Below are 20444 nucleotides of genomic sequence, written 5' to 3' on the forward strand. Positions count from 1 at the left end.
ATACAATGAACATTTATTGAGTAAATGAACATCTGGACATGCAAGAAATTAAGTGCAATGCAAAAACTAATTGCATGTCCAACAAGCATATGATGCAATAAAGAGAAACTATAGCAGGAAGGCAATAGATAAACTAAATGCATCATAAAAGTTATAAAAGCCAAGTACAAAAGTACTAAAGTAAACTGAGTTTTTTAAACTAAAGGACTGAAAATATTTTAGGTTTCAGCTATAGTTAGTTGTTATCTATAGTAGCATCAAGTTAAACATAAAAAAATCAATTTTTTATTCCACCAACATCTCTCCTTCTCTTTCTCTCTTTTCCTCAGTCTCTTCTCTCTCCTCTCTCACTTCTCTCTTCTCTCTTCTCTCTCTCCTGCGCCTTTGTCACAGCTCTCTCCTCTCACATGGTGGCTCCGACTCTAACCTTCTCCCCCTCTCTCTCTCTCTCTCTCTATCTCTCTCTCCTCGTGGTGCTTCATGGGTTTTGATGTTTTTGTTTTTATTTTTCTATTCTTCGTGGGTCTGATAGGATTTTGTTTTTGTTTGTTCTTGGTGATTCAGCGATTGTTGGTTTGAGTTTATGATTTGTTGTGATTTGATTTTGGGTTTGTAATTTGGTTGTGATTTGGTTTTGGGTTTCTAATTTGTTTGTGATATGGTTTTGGGTTTGTGACTTGTTTGTGATTTTGGTGGTTGGGGGTTGAGGTTGTGGGTGGTGGTGGCTGCTGGCAGTGGGTGTGGGCAATGGTAGCAAGTTCCAGTTTTGTAATGGGTTTGGTTTTCTGATGGTGGTGGTGGCTGAGGTGGCCGTGAGTGGTGGGTTGGGTGTTTTTGTTTGGGATAAGAGAGATACACATAGAGGAAAAGAGAGGAAGAAAGAGAGAAGAAGAGATGTAGATTAAGAATAAAAAATAATAAAGAAATAATATTTTAATGAAGTAGTAAAAAATATAAAACTTTTAATGTTGAGTATATTATAAAGTAAGTTGTTAAAATAGATAAAATAGTGTTTTGAGTTGATGAAAGGTATAATTTTTTAGCAACCTTGTTGTGAATGCTCTAAGAAAATGTTCAAAGGTTTTCCTTTTTTGTTTAACTTACAACCCTTTGATAGTGTAAATAAACAGTAAGATTTGTCATATTTTTAATTCACAATACTTATGGAAAACTAAAAGTATGGGTCAATAGAGAAGCAAATATAGGACAAGCTCTTTATGGTCTTTAGCAAATTCCTTTTCAGGTTCCTTTGATATTGGACATGGGCTCCTTTCTTTTGTAAATGTAATCTTTTTTATTTTTTATTTTTGTAAGTATTTTGTAAATGTAATCAGTGAAGAAGCTCAGTTGGATAGCTAGGCTTTCTCCCCATCTTGTATTTTTAGTTTATTAGTTCAAAATATGAGTAAGTTTGTGTGTGACAAGTTGTATGTAATAAACACCATCTAAGTGGGTTCCAGCTAGCTCAACTGGTAATGTTTTTTATGGTTGAATAAGAGATCTGGAGTTCAATCTCCGCCTACACCAAAAACTGATTGGTGTCTTGGTTTGATGATAAAGAGCTATCATCAGGAGCGGACACCATAGGTTGAAACTCTCTCTCAAAAAAAAAAAACACCATCTAATAATATTTTTCTGTTTCATAATATATATATAAAAAAAAAGTCGTCTAATCAACGGATAGAATAGAAGTTTCTATATATATTTATATAAAAATATCCACATATTTTATAAAGTAAGACTTCAAAAGCAATTCGTAAAGTCATGCTGATAGGAGAAGACCCTCTAGAAGTCAGAAATTTCAACCTGTGACGACTGACGCATACGGTAATAGGTATAGAGTAATGTTTCTAACCTAGTGATGAGTGAGTGAATCTGTGGGCTGCTATGATGCATCTCGTTGCTTCTTAAAGGTAAAGCCGCACTCCATTTTCATCTTCCTAGACTTCATTTCCATCAAAAAAAAAATTTCCTTGCTCTAATCTTTTTCACTTACTGTGTTTTCAGTACAGGGAAGCAACTCTCAGTGATACTATGGCTAATTGTAATCCATCTGCTTTTTTTAATTGGGTATGGTAACTGTTAACATGTATTAGGGTATGTGGGTTTTAAGCCCACCTTGTTTCCTTGTATAACACACTTACTTGTATTGCACACCTTGCCTCCTATATAAAGGCACTTATGTATATTCTATTACTTGAGAAATACAATACAATTATTAAGTATTTCTAACATGGTATCAGAGTCATTGCTTTAATTTTCTTGTGTTTTGTAGTTTTTGTCTTTATTGGTATTTTCCGTTGCCTTAACTTCTCTGGTCAGTAAACCTTTCTTTTTGGTGCCCACTCCTAACTGCTTTGTCGCCGTTAAAGGTCCTCAAGGTTGAATCTTCGCCGCCACAAGCTCACTCTCCGCCACAAAGATCACTACCCTCATCGAATCTTCACTTCGAACCTCCAATCAAAACACAAGATATATCATTGTGTAGATTGTCATCCGATCTACTCATCCTAGCTGAAATCGTTCACATAGGACACTCCACGTGCTCCCACGTGCCGGTTGAAAATGGCGAGATCCATTCACGCGCTACATGTGCCAGAAGAAGCTTGGCGCGTCCAGATCACGCGCTGCACGCACCACTGGGAATCTCACTGATGTCATCTGTGACGTCATCACCAGACACGTCAGCCCTAGCTAAATCATCTGCTGACAGCTGACATCAGCCCTATTTGTTTGATGACATCATCCTGCCAACATCATTGTTGACTTCTGCCACAGTTGACCGTTGACCATTTGACCGTGGCTTTTCGGTTTGACCGTTGACTTTTTGCAGTCCAGGTGCTCCTTACCTAGTTTATCGCATAGATTTCATTTTTCTAGTCCAGTTTTGCATATTTTGCTTCTAAATGAAGAATAAGGACATGTCTTCTTCTTGTTGCAATAATTTTCGCCAACAATTCAGTAAATGTTTTTGCAATTTTTGTAAACGTTTTGGCCACAATATTGAGACTTGCTATCATCATGACAAATCAGCTGTTTTTGCTACTACTATTGCTAATACTGAGAGTGTCCAACCAATGGTTCCCGTCTCTGTACAGTCTAAGTCTTCAGGACGCACTTTCACCATTTCCTCAGATGACCATAAAAACATCATCGCTAATGTCATTCGTATGGTTGGTAATGCATCTTATTCCTTTTCTCTCTCAGCTTTATTTGGTATGTCTCATTTCTCTTGGCTTATGGATTTTGCTTGTTACAATCACATGACACCTCACTCGTCCTTATTTTCTGACCTTAAACATGCACCACACCCTCTTAATATTCGCACAACAAATGGTTCCACAATGTCTGGTCATAATATAGGTTCCGTTTCAACCTCCAACCTCTCAATTCCTAGGGTTTTTAATGTTCCTGACCTTTCTTACAATTTATTTTTTGTGGGACAATTAGCTGAGTTGGGTTATCGCATTATCTTTGATTATTACAGTTTCTTCTATCCTTCCCTAGCGTTTTGGCATGCCCGACTTGGTCACGCCTCTTCCTCTCGGGTACAACACTTGACGTCTAAAGGTTTGTTAGGTTCAGTGTCTGCAGAAAATTTTGATTGTGTTTCGTGTCAGTTAGGAAAACAACCAGTTTTGCCTTTCAATACTTGTGAATCAATGTTCACTGATATCTTTGACTTAATTCATTATGATGTCTGGGGGGCCTTCCTCTGTCTCTAGTATTGGTAGATCTCAATATTTTGTTGTCTTTGTTAATGATTATTCCCACTATAGCTAGATTTTTCATATGAAACATCGTTCTGAAATATTGCAAGTATATTCTAATTTTGCAAAAATGGTTGAAACTCAATTTTCCAAACGTATCAAAAATTTTCAATCTAATAATGCTTTTGAGTACACTCAATATGTTTTCCAAGCTATTTTGCATTCCTATGGCACTGTTCATCAACTAACTTGTCCAGGTACCTCTTTGCAAAATGGTAGAGTCGAACGAAAACTTCGTCATGTTTTTGACACTGTTTGTGCTCTCCTTCTCTCTACCAAAGTTCCTACTCTTTTTTGGGGCGAAGCTGCTCTTCATGCTATTAATCACATTCCTAGTCCTATTATTCAAAATCGAACTCCATATGAGCGCTTTTTTGGGTCACCTCTAAACTATCACCACCTGCGCTCATTCGGTTCTGCTTGTTTCGTTCTTCTTCAACCACATGAGCATAACAAACTTGAGTCTCAGTCAAGGCTTTGTTGTTTTCTTGGCTATGGAAAAACTCAAAAGGGGTATCGATGTTATGATCTTATCTCTTATCGTCTTTGTATTTCCCGCAATGTCATCTTTTGGGAACATTGCTCCTTTGTCAAGCTTTCTCACTTCCGTGCCTCCCTATCTTCCTCCTTTGTCTTAGATCTTTTTCCAGATGAGGCACATTTTTTCTGTAGCTGCTCTTGATCCTTCTGTGGTTGCTCTTGATTCTTCTATAGACTTCTCTATCCAACCAGCAAATACCTTTGATCCCTTTCCTAGTTCACGCTTTAATGAACAGGTCGAAGATGAACAGGTCAAAGATGAGCCACCCAACCCTGAGCTTGGGTCCTTTACTCCTGCTCTGCCTAAAGATCTTGCACAAGACATTCCACCTTGTCACTCAACTCAAGCAAGATCCATTCCTGCACATTTACTTGACTATCATTGTTACACTGCACGAGCCTCACACCTATTGTGAGGCTTCCACTGACCCTTTATGGCAGATTACAATGAAAGAGGAACTTAATGCATTATCTAAAAACCATACTTGGAATTTGGTGACTCTCCCCCCTGTGAAATCTGTGGTTGGTTGTAAGTGGGTCTACAAGATTAAAACTCGTTCTGATGGGTTCATTAAGTGCTACAAAGCTCGTCTTGTTGCAAAAGGTTTTACACAGGAATATGGGATTGATTATGAAGAGACCTTTGCTCAGGTTGCTTGTATCTCATATATTCATGCACTCTTAGCTGTTGCTGCTGCCAGTAAGTAGGACCTTTTTTAGATGGATGTCAAAAATACATTCCTTAATGGGGATTTAAGTGAAGAATTTTATATACAACCTCCTCGTGATCTCTCTGTTGAATCAAACAATCTTTGTCACCTTCGATGTGCACTTTATGGCCTTAAACAAACTCCACAAGCTTGGTTTGCGAAATTCAACTCTACCATCTCTCGCTTGGGTTATATGGCTAGTCATTATGATTCTGCCTTATTTCTTCATCACACTAATAAAGACACTATTTTACTTCTCTTGTATATGGATGATATGATCATAATTGGTAATGACCTTAGTGGCATTCAAGAACTCAAAGATTGTCTCAATCAGCAGTTTGAGATGAAAGATCTTGGACATCTCAACTACTTCTTGAGTCTTGAAATCACTCATTCTATAGATGAACTTTATATTACTCAAGCCAAGTATGCCTTTGAACTCTTGTCTCAAGCTGGACTCACTGATAGCAAGACTGCTAACACTTCAGTTGAGCTTAATGCACATCTGACTTTCATAGGGGGAAACCATTGTCTAATCCCTCTCTTTATAGATGCTTGGTTGGCAGCCTAGTTTATCTCACTATCACTCATTCAGACATTTCCTATGTTGTTCACCAAGTGAGCCAGTATCTATCTGCTCCATGATCGACTCACTATGCTGTTGTTCTGTGCATTTTTCAATACCTAAAGGGCACTCTCTTCCATGGTCTTTTTTACTCTGCTCAGTCTCCTCTTATTCTTTGTGCATTTTCTAATGCTGATTGGGCAGGAGATCCTACTGATCACAGCTCCACCATTGGTTATTGCTTTCTTCTTAGTTCTTCTTTGATTTCTTGGCGAAGCAAGAAACAAACTCATGTGGCCCGCGCTAGTACTGAAGCAAAATATTGTGTCCTTGCTAATACCACATCTGAGCTCCTCTGGCTATGATGGTTTCTTAAAGAGTTAGGTGTGCCACATTCTCTGCTACTCCTCTTTATTATGACAACCAGAGTGTCATTCATATTGCTTACAATGATGTCTTCCATGAACGGACTAAACACATCAAAATCGATTGTCATTTTATCCGTTATCATCTTGTTCATGGTGCTCTCAAGCTGATCTCAGTCTCCTCTAATGATTTCACCAAGTCACATCCTAAGGATGCCTTCATACTTTGGTTGACAACCTCAAGTTAGTCTCACATCCACCTTGAGTTTGAGGGGGGCTGTTAACGTGTATTAGGGTATGTGGGCTTTAGGCCCACCTTGTTTACTTGTATTGCACACTTTGCCTCCTATATAAAGGCATTCATGTATATTCTATTACTTGAGAAATACTACACTTACTCAGTATTTCTAACGGTAACAATAATTGTACACCCACCGGGATTGGAAGTTCTTCTGGTGGATTAAATTTGGAGGAGGATAGTCGAGATGCTTACGCGGCCGTAAAAAGTAATCATTTCCCTGATTCATCATCTCTTATAAGATTTGATAGAGTGGATGTGGATGTGGATGTGGATTCAGATTCAATCCCGGAGTTCAACACTACAACAAAATGTATTTTCAGTGAGGCAAAAATTCGTCACTAAAAGTCCAGTTTTTCGTCACTAAGAACCTTTAGCGACGAAATCAGACTTTTAGCGACGAAACTCATTTCGTCCCTGAAACCCCATCGCTAAATGTTCTAGCAACGAAAAATTTCGTCACTAAAAGTCTGATTTGGTTTAAAAAGAAAAAACTTTTAGCGACAAAAATGTTTCGTCGCTAAATATTTTCCTCGCTAAAAACACTATTTAGTGACGAAAATATTTCGTCACTAAAAACATTTCAGTTTATTAAATTATATTTAGTGACGAAAAATTGTCACTAAAACTATTTTGGGTACATATAGTGACGAAAAAATTCGTCACTAAAACTATTTTTAAGAAACTCCAGGTACATACAGTGACGAAAATTTTCGTCACTAAAACCATTTCTTACAAAATTTTGCTACATTTAGCGACGAAATATTTCGTCACTAGAACAATTTTTTGTTGCTATATTTGTGACGAAAATATTTGTCGCTAAAACTTATTTTCTGTTTTTATTTTTTTTCATAGCTTTGATATTAACCTATAACCTGTCATTAAAACCTCAAATTTAAATAACACATTTATTTCAACAACACATTTATAAAAAAAGATCTATACATTCTACAAGTAAAAAATGAAAGAAGTACCCAATTCAAACTCCTTCTATACAATAATTGTTTGCAACACATACAATAACTTAAGATGTTTTATAGCAATACAAAAAGTGTAGCATAATATAATTAGAACTAACGGAAGATGTCCTCATATGTCTTCAAGTAATGTCAAAAGTAAATCCTCTAAAAGCCACCAATAAGAAATCTGCACAAATATAAAAATAATACAATATTAAAATGGTAAAGTAAAAACATTAACTATGTTATAAGAAACATTTCTAACAATGCATTAAGAGTAGTCACACCAATGAATTAAAATCACAACTCCTAGTGTATAAGTTGTAGAAAGCAAATATAGATTTTCAAATGTAATATAATACAATTAGTTTCAAATAATGCATCAAAAAAGGTAGTCACACCATGTAGTGCGGGTCAATTGCTAAAATAAAGTACTAACCAATAAGTGTTTTAACTTGAAGATGAACCACCCCCATAGGTAAGAGTTGCATCATAACCATTTCTCCTCAAAAAGTTAAGAATATTCTTTTGGACCTCTTCTTGCTTAGTCACACCATGCATAATGTATTCTAACATCTAAGTCTGTAAAGTTCTATCTCATTCATGAATGCACAAGTCTATATTAATACTTAAACAAATATACATTGCACACTCAAACACTTCCAATATGAATTTAAACCACCTTATAACACCATGCAAGTCACTCACTTGCTCCAACACAGCAACCCACCACAAAGCCAATCACAAACATCACAAGTATATAATGTTTACAAGTATTAAAATAAATTAAAATACTATTCATCACATCTAATCAATAAGGTCCATTCACATTTTCAAGAAATTAAAAATACTCCTAATATGAATTTAAACCACCTTATAACACCATACAAGCCATCCGCTTGCTCCAACACAACAACTCATCACAAAACCAATCAAAAACATTACAAGTATAGAGTGTTTACAAGTATTGAGATCAATTAAAGTACTATTCATCACATCTAATCAATAAGGTCCATTCACATTTGCAAGAAATTAAAAACACTCCTAATATGAATTTAAACCACCTTATTATACCATGTAAGCTACCTGCTTGCTCAAACACAACAACCCACCACAAAACCAATCACAAACATCACAAGTATAGAGTTTTACAAGTATTGAAATCAATTAAAGTACTATTCATCAGATCTAATCAATAAGGTCCATTCACATTTGTAAGAAATTAAAAACATTCTCAATATGAATTTAAACCACCTTATAACACCATACAAGCCACCCGCTTGCTCCAACACAACAACCCATCACAAAACCAATCAAAAACATCACAAGTATAGAGTGTTTACAAGTATTGAGATCAATTAAAGTACTATTCATCACATCTAATCAATAAGGTCCATTCACATTTGCAAGAAATTAAAAACACTCCCAATATGAATTTAAACCACCTTATAACACCATGCAAGCCACCCGCTTGCTCCAACACAACAACCCACCACAAAACCAATCACAAACATCACAAGTATAGAGTTTTATAGGTATTTAAATAGAGTTTACTTACTATGATCAAGCTAAGCGTACAAGTCTGATTTGTTGGCTAAGCTTTGGTCTTTGACTTTCAGATATAAGCCTCTTTCTATTCCCCCACGGCAACCCAAACAATCACTAACTTTGTCATCACATTCAACCAAAAACCTTGTCACCAATACTAAAAATAAAAAGCCCTCAAATTATGTCACCAATGGGCATTCATCAAAAGCCTTTACAAACTATATGCAAAGAAAATTCAATTGATGGGTCTCCTATTCACCAAACCCATATAGCCAACACTAATAATATCAACAAAGTGCACAGAGAGATAAACTCCAAAAACAATTTAATTATGTCACCATTTCTATTCCTAAAGTATTAAGCATTAATTTGACTTACAAAAGGTTCCTATCAGAAAGGCATTTCCTGTAAAATGAAAAAAAAAAAAAAAAAAGAAAAAAGAAGAAGAAGAAAACAGTAAATATGCTCAAACATTAAAAAAATTTCAACATGCATATCGCTGAAGCAAGTGCCGAACACGATTTGCTAATGAATTCTTATTTACAAACAAATAAAGATAACCATAGCCATTCAGATAGTCTCTGTTTGGCTGCTCATAAAATGCATGTAAATGAAAAAAAGAAAAAAAAGAAAAAAAAAAAGAGCTGAAATAAAAACAAACAAACGAAACAATACCAAAAACAGAAACTCAACCTTTGTTTTAAACCAAGTAGCCATATAATGAGTAACTGGTATTTCTTTTCTTGGGAGCGACCAACCAGAGCATATATAAGGCAAAATTTCATCTCTCTCTTTGCCTTTCTAGCATTTAATTGATCAAACAGTTAGTGAGCACAAAAAAACATTGCAGATGCATAAATTTCAAATATCAAGGCAAACATGTATCCCAGCTGATTGCTCAGTTGTGGTAACCAACACATCAAAAATCACATAAAAGTAGTAGTAAAAGTAACAGACAAACTACTAAAAAAAACCCATAAATTTTGCATCTTTAACATTGTATAAGTAGTAGCAAGCTAACATTTCTTCAATAGCAATACAGAAAATGGGCATAAAGCATATGAATAATTACTCCCACAAAAAATCCCAACAGCCCAAATAAGCAAAACCCATTAAAATTAAAGTCATTCACATTACAAATTCACAGTATTTACTAATGAAGCAGAGAAATGGGAAAAGGAGATGGAGATTGAGAAATAAGTAGAAAAAGGGTGAGTGACTTACTTGGTTTAAAGTGTGAAAGGTGAAGGGTCTCAAATCGACGACGGTATGCTCTCAAATCGACGACGAAATGCTCATTGGCGACGGAATGCTCATCAGCGACGGAATGCTCTCAAATTGGCGACGAAATGCTCTCAAATTGGCGACGAAATGCTCTCAAATCGGCGATGGAATGCTCATCGGTGACGAAATCCTCTCAAATCGGCGACGAAATGATCTGAAATCGGTGACGAAAAGAACAAATCAGCAATGGAATGATCTAAAATCGGCGATGGAAAGAACAAATCGGCGATGGTTGGGTTTTTCTTGGGTTAACGACGATAATTCGGAAGGCTTAGGCGACGGAGGCTTCAGCGTCGGATGGCTTCGGCAACAGAGGCTTTAGTGACGGAGGCTTCGACGACAGTGGCTTCAGGTGATGGTGAAGAGACAAATCAGCAACGGTTGCTTTGTGTTTAGTGTTCAAAGTGAAATGAAATGAGGGAGTGAAATGAAATGAGGGGTTTGGGAACTAAAAGGGTATTTATATAGGGTCTTTAGCGACGCAATATTTCTGTTGCTAATGCCTTCTTTTTCTGTCGCTAATGCCTTCTTTCATTGCAACAGGCATTAAATTTTTATGTTTTTAGCGACGAAGGTAAATTTCGTTGCTAAAAACCCAGATTTTTAAAAGTTTTTTAGCGAAGAAATTAACTTTTCATCGCTATAGCATACTTTTAGTGACGAATTCTGATTTCGTCGCTAAAACAATGTTATGAAAAATTATGATTATTTTTAGCAACGAATATTTTTCGTCGCTAATTCTTCCTTATAGAGACGAAATGATTTTCATCACTAATACTATTCACAGCAATACCTACAGTGACGAAATATTTCGTCACTAAAAATTTTCACTTTTAGCGACAAAATATTTTGTCGCTATAGATAAATTAAGTTTGTGCCAACGCATTCCCTGCTAGCGCCCATTTTTCAGCTCACAATAGCGATGAAAAATATTTTTCGTCGCTAAATGTTATATTTTTTTTTCATTATTAGCAACGAAATTCATATTTTGTCGCTAAAGCTGTACTTTTAGCGACGAAACATATTTCCTTACTAATTTTCGTCACTAAAAATACATTTTGTTGTAGTGCAATAAGCCTGTTGGTCTACAAGCGGAAGCCCAAGATGGTGGGGTGATGCTGCAAAACATTAATGGTGAAAGGGATGATGAAAATAGTGAGGAATATGTTAAATTTTCAATTCCAAGGCCTGGTACATTCCTTGCTGAAGTTCGAAGGCAAAGGTTCTCAAGTGTTGCCCATGATGTAGATACTTACGGAATATTGTCAAGATTGTTGGTTGTTTCACACACTGAAGTTCCTGGCTTGGAAAGCGGAAGCCAAAGGTTATCATTATCAAGTGGTGCCCTTGATGTAGTTGCTTACGGAATATGGCCAAGTTTGTGGGCTGTTATAGACTCTGAAATTCCTGACTTGGAAAGTGGAAGCCAAAGGTGGTTGACCCCAGGAGCTGGTACATCCTCTCAAGTAGTGAGGAGCTCAAATCAGAGGCTTATTGAGTTGGATTTTGCAATTCTTCTCGGATCAATTACTGCTATTGTTTCCATCAGTGTTGGTGAGCTATCATCTCAAAACAATTTTATATTAAATTGTGTATTGGTTATAAGCATAGTGGCTTTTGTTTCTCTTGCGGCAGCCTTCATGACTCATCAACTCCTTCTACTGATACTCATACAAACCAAATTGCTAACACAATTTTGGCCATGCTAGGATTCGCTGCTAGTGCTTTTGGGTTCATATTAGTGATAGCTATGGGCCTCCTAGACAATCTGCTATGGGTCATCGTCCTGGCTTTAATTGCTCTAGTCTTCATATTTGTCAAAGCTTCTTTGGATCATTGTCCTCGTATTTGATTAGGTATATATGTATTGAGTTGGCAAGAGTAAATGTTTATTTTTGTTTTTTGAAAATGTTAAGGGACACTTACAGGTTATATCATGTGTATATGTTTTTCCTTTCATGTGTGGTTTTAAAGAATGTGCTATCATCTGGTGGAGTAGGATATAAATATGTTAAGTATTTGTGGTTGTTGATTTAGTGCCCCTCCATACACTTGCCGCTTCTATTAAGCTCTGCATGATATGTATCTATGGATGCGCTTTTTCTTTAATGCCTGGCGCAGATTCTGGACAGCCAACTAGAGGCAGAAATTAAATTTAGAATATTTTATCATATTAAATTTGGCTGGTGCAGTGCCATCTAAAGTGTTGAGGTTTATGCCCTAAAATCTAATTTATTGGCATGTCATAAATAATTAAATTGTTTAATTATATGAGACTATTTATAAATGAACTAATAGGACATTATCTTAGTCCATGAGATGCATTGTATGTGATTTATGTGATTTAGTCACAGAAGATGTAAATCACAAGTTCCTTGTAAACTCAAAATGTAGTTCGTAGTCAGTGATGAAATTGGGCGTTTCATCTGCGAAAACTATAACATATCAACTAAGATGATTTGTCTTGATCATGGAAGTGGAGACTTCTAGTTGGTATGTTGATATTTTTTAAGAGTTAAGACATATTGATCTGGACCGCTGTGAGATTTATTATTTTTCTAACGACTGTCAAATGAATAATAAACTCACGACTTATATTTGCATGAACTCTTAATCCTGAGAGAATAATGGACTTGATCATGAGGTGTAGGTTACTTTGATATATCAGGAGTGGGATCTATAGTTACGATCAAAACCTCAGTATGTTGGGCAATCACATTTAGTGTTGATGGAACATATATTTTCAAGATGGAATTCATAATCTCTTAACGGAGATACAAAATATTCCATTGAGATAAGTTTAATGGGTTTGTTATTTAGAGAGTTGGGCCTAACCACTTTAGTAAGGAGTTACTAAAGTATATGTCTATGGAATTGGATTTCATAAATATATAATGAATAACTTAAAAGATTAAACCGGGTACTCAAGGATAAGATGCAGTAATTTACAAAGTGGCAGTCTACATTCATGACTTTGTGTTACTACAAATATTTTATGAAGGGGTTGCATGTACAATAAAGTCTTGAGATATAATTTATAAATAAGGCCTAGAGTGCAACTATATTTATATAGTGGTATTAAATATAGTTAATGGTAACTTTGGACTTGTCAAGAGTTGATAGAAAAACCCAAGATCCATTGGAGCTAGTGTCTTATTGGTCCCTTTTGGTCCCACTCCAAGCCACACACTTAAGCCCAATTGGAAAGGCCCAAAAGGCCAGCCCAATTAGATAATCAGTTAGATACAAAGGGAGAAACATACAGAATTTTCTAGAGAGAATTGGAAGAACACTATTGTGAAGTGGTGTAAGAAGTGTTAGACACTTTGACATTCTTCATTAGTAAACTAATTAAGAGACCACACATCTTGGACGTTAGTGGAATTGGAGTGAGGATTGAAAGTGTTCCCAAGTGATTTTGATCTTCGGTTTTTGAAATTCACCGCTCCAAGGTACACTCTCTTGTTCTTAAATTTTAAAACTTACATAGTGCATGTTATCGATTGTGTATGAAGTAGATCCGTTAAATTTCCGCTGCGTATGTTTTGTATGCGATACAAACACGTGATTTTCCAACATAAAGATATTTAGTATTTGTGGTTATTGATAAAGAGGTCCTCTATCCTCATCAACTTTTTATTTCTATTGAGCTCCTCATCATGCCCTCAACTCAATGTTGTTTGCAATTTTTAAGCCCTATAAGTGTTGATAGGAGGTGTTTACCTAGAAAGCACCGACGCAGCTACAGTGTCGCCGTATCGGAGTCCGACACGGGGTGCAGCAGGCGATACTGCTGCCTGCACGTCAGTGTTGCGTTGGATTTTTTTTTTTCGTTTTTGGATTCGCGTTGACTCGCGCCAATTCGAGCCGAATCGGATCGTATCAGCCAAATATCGGTGTGTTTCGGCTGGAAAAAGGAAATCGGCTGGTAAGAGAAAAAAAAAACTTAAACCGAAAATACTGGTGAATATTGATACAAGATACACGGTCGCCGTCACAAGATACCGGTGGCCTTAACCCCTTTATCCTTCTTCTTCTTCTTCCTCTTCTTCTTTGCTTCTTCCTTTTCTTCTTACTTTTCTTTCGCTGCCCATGCCTTCTGTTCTATTTCTTTTTTTGATAATTTTTTTTTTAACAGTAAAACGACAGGATAAGTTAAATGCCTTTGTTAACAACTTAAAGGCTTTATTCTATTTTTTATGCCTCTCTAACCAAACGTGAGCCAGCTACACCTATTTTAATACCTGCCACATATATCCTTTATTTTGTTTTTGGACTGACCAAATATGTGAGCCACTAAGCCACAGCTTTTTATTTATTTATTTATTTATGAGAAGCCTCATCTATTTAAATACCTCTGTTAATAATTCAAGTGTCAAAAACTTTTATGTACTACTACCGTGCACCCTTGGTGCGGTGGTCACTCCACAAGTATAAATTCTTGTGGGGTGTGGGGATAAGGGTCGGGGTTCAAGATTCACTTAGATAAGACTAGAGTAGAAATTCTATCTTGTATAAAAAAAAAAAAATTATGTACTTATTACTGTCTATCTATCTATTATTATTATTATTATTATTATTATTATTATTATTATTATTATTATTATTATTATTATTATTATTATTATCATTATCATTATCATTATCATTATCATTATATGAGTTTTCTATAGTTATTATTTTATAAAAAAGCATGCTTAGCAACATATAAAATATATAAATAAAAATATTTTAAATAATTTTCTAATCGCCGCACCCCGCCATACCTGCACCCTATTTTTTCAAAAATTGCTGAGTCCCACACCCGCATCCGAATCTGGAAACACACCTGTGCTTCATAGGTGTTTACCTATGTGGTTGTTTTGTTACGTAGGCATTGATTCTCTTACATAGGATGGTTGGATATAAGTATTATTTTGATCCTAATCTACTTATTACTACTTCATATATGCTCATAAGCTATTTTGCTAGTTTCATTTTTTCGGGGGGGGGGGGGGGGGGGGGCTCTAATCACTGCTTCTTGCTAAAAAAAATCTGCTTTTGTTTTTCTTTTTCATCACTAGCACTAATAACTTTTGGTTCTGCATGCTTGGTTAATAATGTTTTTATCCCACACTTCTGCTCTAGAATTAGTTGCCTTGCTTTCAGAGTTGAATGATGCAATTGAACATCTCGAAAGAAAAGTGATTCCACTTCTAAGCATAGTATTATTTGTTCTTTTCTTTTTACCATTCAACGTACATTGCTCCATCAAGGATGATTTAGATGGTGTGTGCCTGGATATGGATTGATTTAGCTCTATATTATCTGTTTATTATATGTTGTATCTGCAGGGGTTTGATAATAGGTTTCTCTTTGAAGTTGTTCCTTCTACATGCTTTAAATGAGCAGATGGTTGTATTACTCAACTATTGCTCTTCTACTTTGATTACATTCATAGTTGTTCTTGTTCTTCATGTTGCTGCTCTCTTAGTAAATTTCTTGTGTACTAAGGGTCTCTTTTATTAATAATACAATTTTTATTTATACATAAGAAAAAAGATATGAGATGCTTAATATGTCCTGGAATTTTTTTGGCTTTCAAAAGATTTAAAATTTTTGAATGTTAAAATCCTTTTTTATCTAACTCATTATATTTTTTCTAATTACATTCTAATACAAAGTTCTCGGTCTATATAATTGTGGTTCTTGCTCTTCTCCTCGTGCATCTTGCTAGAGTCCTCATTACCAATTTTCATAAAATATATTGTTAGGACATATGTGAATGATGTTAGGAACATATGTCAATTTAGAATTGGCTAATCCATTGACAAAACACACTTTACTTGTAATTAGGTAGATCGAGGATGAGTTTAGTACCTTAAGGAACAAGAGTTCAAGTCTAGTATTAAAGCTATGCAAATTTGTCCAGGAAACAAGTGAAGAGGTGCTGATTCATTAAAGTTCAACAGCTCTCGACAGATAGCTATCTATCGAGGCTCGACAGCTGCTCGACAGATACTATCTATTGAGAATTACAAAATCAGAATTTTCAGATCTGATTTTCGGCCCATGCTGACATGTATGTGTAGGGTTTCTTTTCTCACAACCCTAGACATATATAAGGCTTATTTTAAAGGTCGTCACATATGATAATGAAAGGAGAACACATGCAAAAAGTGACCGATGCCTTATTCTCTCTGAAAAAAGCTACTGCGTCTTCGCGCCTTCGGGTTTTGTAACCAAGTGCTTCTTAATCTTCATTGTTGATAAAGTGAAGAACTTTGCAGTTAACATTCTTCTTTCTCAAATTGGTGAGTGAGTCACGTACTAGGATTCGTGCAAAAGAGTAAGTCGCGTATTGGGATTCGCACATCGATTGGTTAGTCACATACTGGGAGTTGTGCATTAGAAGGAGAGATTCTCATTACAAAACAAGTCCAATTGGGTATTAGGGTAAGGGTTCAGCTGTAGGTTAGTATAAGGTACTGGGATTCTTTTACTTATAATCGCTTGTTGTGATAATAGTGAATTCTCGAGAGTGGTGACCTTAAAATTAGCCAGTGGGGTTTTTTGCCATGTAGGTTTATCCATTCGTAAACAAATCATTGTGTCAACTTTATTTTCTGCTGCATTTTATTTTAGTTGATGATTTGTTTGTGCTACCACGTATATTGCATGTTAATTTGATTAATTAATAAACTAGGGTAATTAATCAATTAATTCATCACAAGGGGTTAATACATTTTTGGCCTATCAAGTGGTATCAAAGTAGACACACTCTGATTAGGTTTTAATCTTTGCTGTGTGATCCATTGACCCCCGTTGTTATGGAAACTCTTGATTGTTTTGATTTGCATGATCTTGTGTTGAATGATGATGATGATATTCAAGATGCCTATTGCAATCTTTATAATTTTTGTATGAAATCTCTTAAATATTCTACAAAATTAAAAGCTAATTTTAAAAAGGTCAAACTTGAAAGTGATGAATTGATTGCAAAATTGGATGAAGCAAATAATTTGAATAAGAAATTTAAATTTCATCATAGGTGGAAAAAATTAAGAGTTTGAAAGAGCAACTAGTTGAATTTAAAACTGAAGTTGAAAATTTAACTAGTGTCAAACTTGTTGTTAAGCCTAACTAAAAAAAAAAATTTTATATTCCTCCATATAAAAGGAATAATCAAGAGTTAAAGGCTAATATTGCTAAGATAGACAAAGGTAAACAATCTGATTTTAACACTGAAGTTTCAAAACCTATGTCTAAAAATCCTCCCAGGTTGAATGAAAAATCTGAATTTGTCCCCATTTGATATCATTGTCATATTGTAGGTCATATTAGGCCAAATTGTCCTAAGTTGAGGTCTCTGTCAATTTTTAAGGTTAGACCTCCTTCTAGGAAGCATAGTAGTTCAAACACTACTCATGTTTGTCACCATTGTGGTGCTTCTAGTCACACTTAGCCTAATTGTTTCCAGTTGTTTCCTCATAAACGAGTGTCAAATAGGTCTTATCCTTTGACTAAAGGCTGTACCTATTCTTGGTGAGTTATTAAAAGTTTTGAGTTTTTTAACTCAATTTCAGGAGAATTCAAATTCTTCTATGTCCTTTAGTGGACATACTAGGACACGTGCCTTTTCATCTTCACGGTCAAAGACTCATGTTGTGTGGGTGAGAAAGGAGCCTAAGACTTGATTGTCTTTTCTATTTGTCCTCTACTTTAATACTTTCTATCTAAAGTAGGATTCTCTTTGCTTGATTTCTTATCTGTTTTTGGAATCATGCTTTCATGCATATGCATCTTTCTTTTATGCTTTCATGTTGCTTGTCTGTTTTTGTTTGGTTGTTTATTTTTATTTTGTTTTGTTTTCAAAATTTAAAAAATAAATTGAAAAAATCAGGAAAATACAAAAATAGTGTGTGTTTGTGTACATTGGTACTTTTGTGTACCTTGAATGGCCAATGAAATAAAATTTTCTAAGCTTTGTGGCTCGTGTTTGTGATGAGTAAGATTAAGTAATCTCTTGTACTTAATACTCGTATCACTCTTTTTGTCGGGAAGGACTAAAAAATCTTAAGAGAAAGGCATAAATAATCCTCTCATCACTGTTGCCCGCCAATCATGAAATGACATCGGTATGCTTCAGTATAGCAAAAGTGCACTGTTAAAAGCTTAACATAATTGGGTATTTATTTTCTCTCTCTTATATGCCCATGCATGATATGCTTAAAAGAAAATATGCAAAGAAAAATTAAAGAAAAAAGAATCAAAATACTTTGAAATATTATTGCAAGTGTGTATTCTAGGAGATGTGGGAGTTATAGGATGTACCTTGAAGGTGATAGTCCCTATCAAGCAGTTATGATTGTGTGTAAGTTAAATTGATTTACTCATATCTCAAATCGTCATAACATGTAGACACTTATGCAATCTTGCGATGTTTATCACACACAACACGTAATATTTTTTGCTACTCTTGATACATGCACAGGTACAATGTGATTTGACCATCACAAGGTTTACATACATTAATGTATGCTCACCAAACTATCTTGACTTGTTTTTGAAATATAAAATTGGTTAGATGTGTTTAGTGTGTGTATGTGTGTGTGTGTGTGTGTGTGTGTGTGTGTGTGTGTGTGTTTTGGATCTAAATGAATGACATTTTTTATTGAGAGATGTTTCAGAGAGCTAAAATTGTTGTTTGGATCTTTGGTTGAGTTGCATGTTTGATTGCATTCATGTCTGTGTTTTCTCTTCTTGAAAAACTGTTTTTAAAGCAATCTCGACAGTTTCTCGACACCTCTTTACAACTATGCTAACTATCGAGCCCTTTCAGTTTCTTTTTATCGCATTCTCAATAAATTCTCAACAGATTCTTGATCTATCGAGAAACTTTCCTTCTGGCCGATGGATTCTCGACAACTTCTCGATCCATCAAGGTTGGCCCGATAGCATCTCGATAGCTCTCAATCCATCGAGATCCTCTTGCATGCATTGTTTTTCACATGTTTTGCATCTTTCTTTTATCTTGTCATCCATAACATCTTATTTCATTACATTCATGCATTTTTATGGATTCCTTGTGCCCCTTTGATCATCCTTGATCATCTTTATGTTTCTTGGGTAAAGCTTTATAACTTCTTATACCCTTTGTCAATCATGACAAAAAGGGAGAGAAATTGTGGAGAAAATGTGGTTTTTTTTTTAAGATTCTACATGTTAGGGGGAGAAATACATGTCTATGTAAGGTGGAGTTGTGTTTCATCTTATTAGGGGCAGTATTTACCTCCTTCTTGTTGTAGGAGCTTCTTTTAGCTTCTTCTTTTTGTACACCGGTCTTGTGACCATATTTATATACATTGTGCTTATCTTTGAGATATATATATATATATAAATATATATATATGTGATGTATGTCTTCTTTATCTACCTCTATATGTGTTGTTTATTTTCTATCTTTATACACATGTTTCTTATTTATTTGTATGCAATCTTTTATTTATGTTTCACACTAAGATGTCTTGATGAGTTTTGTTTAAAATATTTCAGAAATACAGGTTGTCAAAGTCTTCCTTGCCATGAACTCTCTTCTTGCAAAGTTTTTCAAGAGTTTGTGTTAGGATAGATTTTATTGCATTCAACAAGTGAGTATGAGTTGAGTGATTTATGATTTCTCTCATATATTCATTTGTTTGTTATGGTTTTGTCACAGATTGCCAAAGGAAGAGATTGTTAGGACATATGTGAATGATATTAGGAACATATTTCAATTTAGAATTAGCTAATCTTTTGACAAAAAACGCACTTTACTTGTAATTGGGTAGATCTAGGATGGGTTTAGTACCTCAATAAACAAGAGTTCAAGTCTAGTATTGAAGTCATGCAAATCTGTCCAGGAAATAAGTGAAGAAATGTTGATTCATTAAAACTCAATAGCTCTCGATAGATAGCTATCTATCGAGGCTCGACAGATAGCTATCTATCGAGACTTGACAGATAGCTATCTATCGAGACTCGACAGCTGCTCGACAGATACTATCTATCAAGAATTACGAAATCAGAATTTTCAGATCTGATTTTCGGCCCATGCTGACATGTATGTGTAGGGTTTCTTTTCTTACAACCCTAGACATATATAAGGCTTATTTTCAAGGTCGTCACATATGAGAATAAAAAGAGAACACATGCAAAAGGTAACCAATGCCTTATTCTCTTTGAAAGAAGCTACTGCGTCCCTTACGGTTTTGTAACCAAGTGCTTCTTGATCTTCATTGTTGATGAAGTGAAGAACTTTGCAGCCAACATTTTTCTTCCTCAAGTTGGTGAGTGAGTCACGTACTAGGATTCGTGCAAAGGAGTAAGCCGCGTACTGGGATCCGCAGATCGATTGGTTAGTCATGTACTGGGAGCCGTGCATTAA

Source organism: Castanea sativa, chromosome 11, assembly GCF_040712315.1.
Source record: "Castanea sativa cultivar Marrone di Chiusa Pesio chromosome 11, ASM4071231v1".
Taxonomy (NCBI): Eukaryota; Viridiplantae; Streptophyta; class Magnoliopsida; order Fagales; family Fagaceae; genus Castanea; species Castanea sativa.